This window comes from Sitophilus oryzae, unplaced genomic scaffold, assembly GCF_002938485.1.
Source record: "Sitophilus oryzae breed Bouriz unplaced genomic scaffold, Soryzae_2.0 scaffold_499_pilon_pilon, whole genome shotgun sequence".
Taxonomy (NCBI): Eukaryota; Metazoa; Arthropoda; class Insecta; order Coleoptera; family Curculionidae; genus Sitophilus; species Sitophilus oryzae.
The window spans coordinates 2907769-2917112 of record NW_022147083.1 but is presented as its reverse complement, the minus strand read 5'-3'; the positions used below and the strand labels follow the sequence as shown (position 1 = coordinate 2917112).

The 9344-nt window shown below is 31.1% G+C and overlaps 1 protein-coding gene across 11 annotated transcripts in view; it reads right to left on the bottom strand.

The window, feature by feature from the left end:
* Window positions 1-9344, bottom strand: part of LOC115886812 (glycine receptor subunit alpha-4) — a 440445-nt gene that overhangs the window by 222560 nt on the left and 208541 nt on the right. The gene's annotated exons all lie outside the window — the stretch shown is intronic.

Genomic DNA, 9344 nt, shown 5'->3' with positions numbered 1-9344 from the left:
GAGGGATAAAGCAAAAAAAAAGCTAAGGGCTGGCAAAGGTTACTTTTAGGCCAAGATTTCCGTATGTAAGAAGAGTACAATGCGTTTATAATGTACTAAACAAAGAGAGAATAGTAAAAACGTTGCCAAACGTATTAAATAAACCGAGAAATTGTGCACGTTGCTAAGAGACGTGAAACAGATTTGTCACGGTCGACCCAATCAGTACCTACTTAAAATGCTAGGAAAGGGTGTACGTAATGCGTTCAAAGTGCAAGTTAGAAACACTTGTACCTTTGGTAGAAATAAGTGGAATTGAGTTGGTATTCGACAGTGGTCGCGCTATTAGAACTCTGAATTCAAAAATCCATATCTGGAAATCCATTAAAAATAATAGATTGTAGTTTTTTTCAAAAACTTTTTTAATATTTCTGCTATATTTTCTTTGCAGACAGTGAAAATATTTATAAGTAAAAAATTTACATGATTGTTGAAAATTACTATGCACTAAAAGTATGTTTTTTTTTAATTTTTGAATGAAAAAAACAAGCCTATCTAACGATATCCTTATAATTCCATTTCAGATGCTCAGAAAATATATAATGATTTTATCTGGGTATTTTTTCGAAAAAAAGTCTTTTAAAAATAAGCCGTTTGCAATCGTGATTTTACTTTACTTGATAGGACAAGGCGTACAAGATCTTGTGGAACTCCATTCAAAGAAATGTGGCAACGCCGCAACAGCACAACGTCGCATTTCTCTCACTCCGACTTAATAAGATCCCTATGCGATTTACTTCCACACAAGTAAATACCGACCCAAAAATAAGAGTTGCCAGAACTGTATGTACCAAGATTATATGGTCGTTATTGGTCATTATTTTATTTTATTAATAAAATAAGTATTCAAAACAATGCAAAATAAATTTGTTAAAAACGTAGGGGCAGAGAAATCTTGTATAATTTTCTTCTGTTATTTAGATTGAGCAATCGAAACAAAGTTTAAGGGAAAATAAAAACACTAATTTACATAGTTACCGAGCAGTCCAGTGTTTAAAGTAAAATATTTTAGAGTATTTTGGTGAACTATTATAGTATTCTTATTTTCTGTTGGTGCATCAAAAGTTTCAAACCTCAACGGTATGGTTTATGGGACTAATCTTTTTAAACAAATTCAATAATATCATGATTTAATTGCAATTCTATGGATAAAAAAATATAGAAGAATATTGAATGCAAAGTAAAAAAGAAAATGTTCTTCTGCTGATTTTGAAATAAGTATAATAATATTGTTATTTTAGGTCACTACATAGGTATACGTACATATTGTGAGTCTTAAATAAGTGCAAATATGTTAAGAAGTGATATATTGCGACTCCAGAAACACGTTTATGAGTTTTTTTCGGCAAAAAATCTTGAAAATCGTGTATTTTCTTTTAAATTTTGCTATATATTTTAGAAAACTTTTTTGAACTGCCTGTTTACCGCAAATTTTCCCACGGTATAATTTCTTAATCTGTGATATTATCATGGTACTGCTTTACTCTATGGTTGCGGTACTAAAAGGGATGCAAATACAGAAAAAATCCGGTGGCTCTCATTTTTTTTTAAGAAATTAATATATTTTTTAAATTTTTGAGCTCGGTTATTCTGGACTTATTTGAGAAACGGTAAAGAGAACATAATAATATATGTTTCTTTTATTGAGATTTACAGCTACGAAAATATTGGCACTTCTTTAAGACTCACCCTGTATATATTTGAAATAGGAAAAAAAAATTCAAAAAAAAACTTAAAATATACAGGGAGTTCCATTAAAAACGGGAATATTTTTTCTTAACTTTCTGACCATCTTCTATTTATTTTTATTTCACTTCCTGGCGGTTCAGATAAAGCATTACAACTACATTTTTACTACTCTGTATAACAAATATTATTATATATTATTGTGGTTAGTGTTACATTTAAAATACAGAAGTACCAATTCCTGAAAATATTAATATTCCAAACAAAACTAAATATTATTTTTGTCTCCTACTTTAAAGTCTGCTAATAGTTCTCATAGTTTTTCTTATATGTCTTTATTTTTAAGTGACATTTATTAAATTAATATTATGTGAACTTTATAAAATTCATTAGTATACTCGTCCTAATTTCTAATTATACATGAATGTTTTAATGCAAATAAGTCCTTATTGAAAAGAACTTATTAACATTAAAACTTTCTTTTATTTGACGACAAGAAATAAATATTTTTCATGCTAATATTATCTCTCCCTTAAGGATATAAAACCACCTAAAATGGCACTCCCAATCTTACTTCTTATAAAGTTTAACTGACTAAACCCAAAATCCGTAAGGCTATGAGAAGTGAATGTTAAATATTATATTTGGAGAAACCTCTCGTTTGTACCTAGCCGTTCCTGTTTCTTTTTCAATGGAGAAAAACACCCTTCTTTCATAAATACCTACGAAAAATTTTTTTTATGAGACTTTAGTCCATTTTCTTATCCCATAACATAAAATCTATAGCTGTAGGTTTACTTTTTCTATACCTTATTACACGAACTGGCATTTATTTTATCTCATGTATTAGTCGTTACCTGGATTTTTGGCAACGGATTTATTATGAATTTCTTGAAAGATACGCAACCTTCAATATATATTTAGTATTTATAATTATACAATAAAATAAAAAAACAGCGTCAGAGATGGCTATGAAATGAAGATGATCATCAGTTCCAAGCCAAATAATCGCATTTTTTTATATGTTATTATATTTGTTTATTTCTTTGACGTAGGATATTCAAAATAAAGCCCGCACTACTGTGATATGTTTAATAATTAAACTATTTAAATTCTTAATTTGAAAAGGTCGATAGCCATAGATAAAAGACTTATAATATTAAATAGATAGGCAACTTATAATACATTTCAATTTTATTATACAAGGGCGCCTCTGGTAGTCGGAGGAAGAAATACTAAGGGAAGAGAGGGGTGCGAGGAAGGGGGGTTGTTTTAGTTAATTTAAATAAATTTAGACATACATGTAAGAACACTTTGTGTGCTTTTAATTAGGTCGAACATATTATAAACGATAAATCAACTTAATTAAAGTAAGTAGTAGTAGTTAAGTGTTCTTATATGTCGGATATTAATTAAAAAAAAATATTAAAAAGACTAGTAATAGTATATTAAGTTGTTACAGTTATAATTTAATATTTGGCGGTTTAGCAGGCAGTTTTACATAATTTTCCTCAATTTGAAGTGAATTGGAAACGGCTATATAATTTTGGTGTAGACAAGATTCCCAGTTTGTTTCCGTTTGAGACCTGAAATAATAAAAACAAATTAAATTAGATTTAATCAACTGCTGATCAAGCTAATATATCGCAATGCGCGTCCTTAATTCCTTACATGAATCGGTTCAAAAAGGAACCAAAGTCCATCTGATATAATTTTTAGAAACTGAAATAAAACTTTGGAAAAAAAAATTGGAGCTTAAAATTGGTGAGCTATATAGACCTAACCAAATCAAACATAAGGTTCCTTCTTGCTCAAATAGTTGAGTATACCTCTTTACCGGTCAAATACACTTATATCTCATTTCAACACAAAATTGGACTTAGGTCCCTTCTTGCACGCACTGATTCATATGCACCGTAAAAAAAAAATTAAATAACTGCTCAACAAGTAGCATTTATTAGCAGTACTAATTTAAAAAATCTATAACTGTAAGTAAATCTATTTAATTTACTTACCTTTGTATCCTTCGGAAACCCGGTATACAACAATTAAACTCCATGATAAAAAATAACTAAGAATCTATACAAAACACAAATTGTCCCACCATTTTGTCTAAAACAGAATACTGCCAAAAAATCTGAAGAAATTTAATTTTACAATAATTTGACAAATCAAAATGAAATCAAACCGTAAAATCACAACAAAAGGCGTCTCGTGTCAGTTAAAAATCAAATTTTATTACTGTCAGATATTGACATTTGCATTGTTTATATTGACAGTTTTAATATTTTGCGCCTCTGCATCTTGGAGGAAAAACTATTTTTAATGAACTGTCATTTACATTTAAGTTTCCCAGCCATGGTCGATAGCTAAAAAGGGTATTCAAATATATCTATAAATATGTAGTAGCTTATAGTTAATATAATATAATAATTAAATTTTTACCATTAAAAGAAATATATATTCCACGCAAACTTTCACAAGAACCTGCTTTTTTAAAATAATCGAATTGACGTATTACTTTTAAGACAAATTTTCCCCTTGTTTTGATATACGAGTATATATTATTATTATTATTTAAAAGACAATAAAAAACAACATGCATTCAAACACATTGTTTCAAAACTTTCGTATTATTGACATATCCATTTTGAGCAAAATTCAATCGGCCGGCCGTTTGATTACGGAGTTTTTAAAAACTCCGAAACTTTTGTTTGGGTTCATAAAAATTAACTTTAAACTTTGCCATTTGAAATTTTTACGAGGCGATATTTGAGTTAAGGAATTTTAAAACAAATAATAAATGTGTGGAGTATTGTTGTGACATTATTTATAATATACCATATACCTAAAGTTTTACTATAATAGTTTACAACTTAATACTGAAGTATCGCAAGTTGTAATATATAAGAAATAATGTTCTCATAAAATTGTTATGGTTATTCCATATTCCAAGTATTATCAATTTTTTTTTCCTATTTTTTATTAACATAGACAGAAACTTATACCTTCGTCATTTTTGCTCATGATACTTTAATGTTTTGGCATTTATTAATTTTACATTTGAATTGATAGTGAATATGCAATTATATAGCATCAGGGCTGCAAGCTCACAGAAAAAAGTATTTTTTTTATTTAAAACATTTTAATGACTTACTCAATACAATTAGCAAATAAAAAAGTTAGTTTTCGGAATCGGTTTTTTTTGAATGCCTGCTTTGGAAAAATTAATTCTTCAAAAAATGTTTTCTCAAAAACTATGCGATGTGGCTTTTTTTACAAGAGACGCAAAATGTAGTAAATATTAGAGGGACCATTTTACAAAAAGAAAATATTTATACTAAAATGTATGTACCCAAGTAGCATTTGAACGTTATCTAACATCGGGTGTACGTCGCGTTCAATAAACCCGACGTCGCGTCGGGTGTCGGGTACCAATGTCGGTTCGACCGCCTGACGACCCTTATTTGCACCTAAATTGGGAATGCGGATTCGGGTTGCCTCGACGTCGGTATCTGACCTAATGGGGAATGTAATTCTATCAATTACCAACGTCATATTAAGTTGGATTTCAGTTACTTAAAATTCGTCGCTAAGCACTAACGTTACGCTTGGTTTCAAATTCGCTACCAAGAATACATAAAAATATAACTACCTAATTACAAATGGATTCATAATCACTCGTCGAATATTACTGTAAGTGCCTACCTAATTTCATATTATAATAATTCTGAATCATTAATCTTGACATCAGTTTTGTCAACGGAAGTCACTTTTTTTATATATCTGATTAAAACACTCCAGAAAACAACGAGCGCCTTCAAAATTAGGTAGATTTATGAAATAAAAATATCTATAAAAAAGTATACTCTATATATACTATTTTCTAGCTGGTTTAATCATAAAACTGTACTGTGGTTCCCCCCAAATTCAACCTTATCAATATTATTCTACTAGAAATCGGAATGTGAATATAAATTTTAAAAACAAAAAACGATTTAAAAATGGCTGACAATCCGATACTTGTTAAGAATGGCGGATTTCTGTTTCCGAGTTAATATGAACTACCAATATACCAATTCCGACCGAGTCTCCAACATTAGTCGTCTCACACAACCGAAGTCATCAAACCGGACGCCCGGCAATCAGGGTTCGGAAAACTCCATGTTACTTTTAAAAACTACATAAACTACATTACATGTAGTTAATGTAGTTTATGTAGAAGGTGTAGTTTATGTAACCTATATGTAACTTTTAAATATCAAAGGTTTGAGGTGAGGTTATAATAAGTTGAAGCTTTAAAAACACATAATGTATTTAAGAAAACAGAAGAAATATGGCTTTAAATATAATATTTACATCATATTATCTCTATTACACCTCATACAAAGAAAAACTATTCATAATATCAATACATAGTTTATTAACGTAGTTTTCATGTAGTTAATGAACGGGAAAAGACGTAGTTTTTGAAGAAAAACTACATGTAGTTAATCAGGTAAATTACGTCTTAATTAACTACTTCCGAACCCTGCCGGCAATCCGTATTATGACGTATATAATTCCAACGTACGCCACGTAAAATTTGCGATCGGCCGGCATACGTTGGAGCTAGGGCATTCAATCCCGAAAGAAATTTTCAATCCCGGGATTTCGGGATTATAATTTTTCGATCCCGGGATCCCGGGATTGGTCGAGGGATTCACGAAAAAAATAATTACGTTGGAATTATATTACATTTTCTTTCTTTACAAAATTTTATTGAACAAAAAAAACATTAACATAAATTAAACGTCAACCCCATTACAAAACAACATAACATATAAGTTTATTTAACAAAAAAAAACTAAAAGGAACTAAAATATACATTTTTTATTTAATTTACATAACCAATCGAATACAGCATAACACATGATTACTAAGATATTAAAATAACAACTTATGCAGTAACAAAGATGAGGATCTAAACTTGGTTTTTTTGGTTTTTGAAAAAAATTCTTAAAAAAACAAGCCGATCAAGAGTATTTATTATCACTCAAACTAGATCTTCATCATCTTCAAACTTGATCAAACATTCAGGGTTGTTTATAAGCGCATATTGTACTATCATGAAAGACTTGTGTACGATTTAAATTAAAGAAAAAATGTAATGATGAATCCCGAAAATCCCGGGATTAAAGAAAAGACAATCCCAGGATTTCGGGATTGAAAAAATGTCCGGGATCCCGGGATCTCGGGAAACGGGATCCCGGGATTGAATGCCCTAGTTGGAGCATCCGTCGTCGGCCACAGAGCATATATTTTTTCGTATTCCTGGTAAACGATTCCAGACGTTGTCTGTTATTGATCTATGATAGGTCAATTGTTTGTTGTCAAAAAATGTTTGACGGTTGACGGTTCAACGGTTTCGTAGGCGTAACCTCACTTTGCGTATCAGTGATTTGTGGATTTGTGCAATTATATTTTAGTTTTTGTTTTCTCCTTAAAAAAATGGGCAGCCGCTTTTTTAATATAGTATATATACAAAATTTAAAAGAATTGGAACCAGTACCTCACATGTGGGAGGAGGATGGGGTCTGCTGGTCTCCTAAGCTAAAAAAAGAAATTAAGATTCACCAGTGTAATGCAGCATCTCTTCCGGATAAAAAGAACTAGTTAAAATACAACTGTACTGTAAAAGTTACCGGCATATCTACATGGCATCATGCTAACAATACTGCAGATATCTAAATGCCTTTTTAGTGTTTTTTTTAGGCATAATAAAAAAATTAAAAATGTTTACAAAAACTTTTTATTAGGTTATGTTCATGATGTTCATTAGGCCGCAAATGCTACTTAATAGGTTGTATTTACGGACGTAAATAAAGATACGTAAGTTAGATTATAAATATAAACATAAAATACAACAAAATATAATTGGACGTTACTTTATGGATTATCAGTGAGACGTATCCTATTCGGACAACGGTTAGACGTCGGGCTAGTTCAAGTATATGTACGTCGTGCAGGCCAACGTGGGAACGAAGTTGGGAAATTAATAAATTGGTACGTTGTTATTTTGTACGTCGACAGATCGTTGGATTTACCGACTCGGATCCAATGACGTCGCTTTTAATAGGAAAGCGACGTCACCGGCCGTATCACCAGCACCCGACCTAAATTTGCACAAAATCTGACGTCGCTTCAGGTCAGATTTAGTTCGAAGTCAGATAGATGCTACTTGGGTAGGGGTAGGGGTAGTTTTTACCCTTTTCATTCTTTTTCTTGATTTTTGTAAAAGTCAAATGTTAAAGCACTTAGCAAAACATAGATACTTACCCAAAATCTCATTCAAATCGAAATAATGGTGCTTAAAATATGTGAAAAAATGTGTTTATTTTTTTAAAGTAAGATGTTTCCCTCCTTTCTTTCTGTGGAAGAAAGAGAGGTAGACCTAGAAAATCCTGGAACGGAACGGTTACGGAAGCAATGGAAGCTCGTAACCTAGAAGCCGATGACGCTCTAAATCGAGATGTGTGGCGTAGGGTAACGGGAAGGCAGCAATAGGCTATAGTTGGAAATGAGTATTAAATACTTAAACCAAATCCCGTTTATATATATATATATATATATATATATATATATATATATATATATATATATATATATATATATATATATATATATATATATATATATAGATTTATTAAACCGCTTATACGAGCCCAAAAACTACGTTGCTTCATTGGGCTCAGACCCGATTTCGACATTTCCAGGCCCGGGGTCGGGTCTGAGTACGATTTCAGTGGTTATCGTCTAGAACGGTTTCCCCACTTCCCCTGACCAAATTTCAGCTGGGCCTGAAAAATGGTTTTACGTTTTTATATACGATTGGGGGTACACCAGCCAGTTGTCAATAGCTGCGCCACCTTCGACATTAGTATAAGTGTATAAGCCGATTTACGTTGAATCGATGTATTCAGACCCAAGAACCGGCAACACGGTAAAGCAAACTATTAAAGGGAAACGAAGATATAGCCGTGTTATATTTGGTAGAAAACAAAATGCTCATACTTTAATTAGAATATTAAGAAATTCAGACAAAAAAAATCCGGTCGTTCGGCTAATAAATATTAGAAACAAAATTATTTCGATCGGCGGGTCAAAAATTGTACGAGTACCTAAAAATTTATTTCGATGCTATGATTTCGTTGTAGAAGTAACTAAATTTTTTTTCATCTAAATCGATCAGCGCGTCGTGTCAAAGAATTGTAGGAGTAACTACAAATTTATTTCGATGCTGTGATTTCGCTGTAGAAGTACCTAAAATTTTTTCGTCTAAATCGATCGTCGTGTCAAAAAATTGTACGATTACCTAGAAATTTATTTCGATACTATGACTTCGTTGTAGAAGTATTTAAAAATTATTTTCATTTAAATCGATCGTCGTATACCGGGTGCGTCTCAAAAGTTGCTTACCCCTACAACTTTTTTATTTTGTCAGATAAAAAAACGAGTTTTGGTATGTTTTTGTTATTAAAATGATAACATAAATTAGGATTGATTGACGTATTCAATTGTTTTTGGTCACTTCCTGTTTCACCGGAAATGACTGCAACTTTTGATTTTTAAATGACACC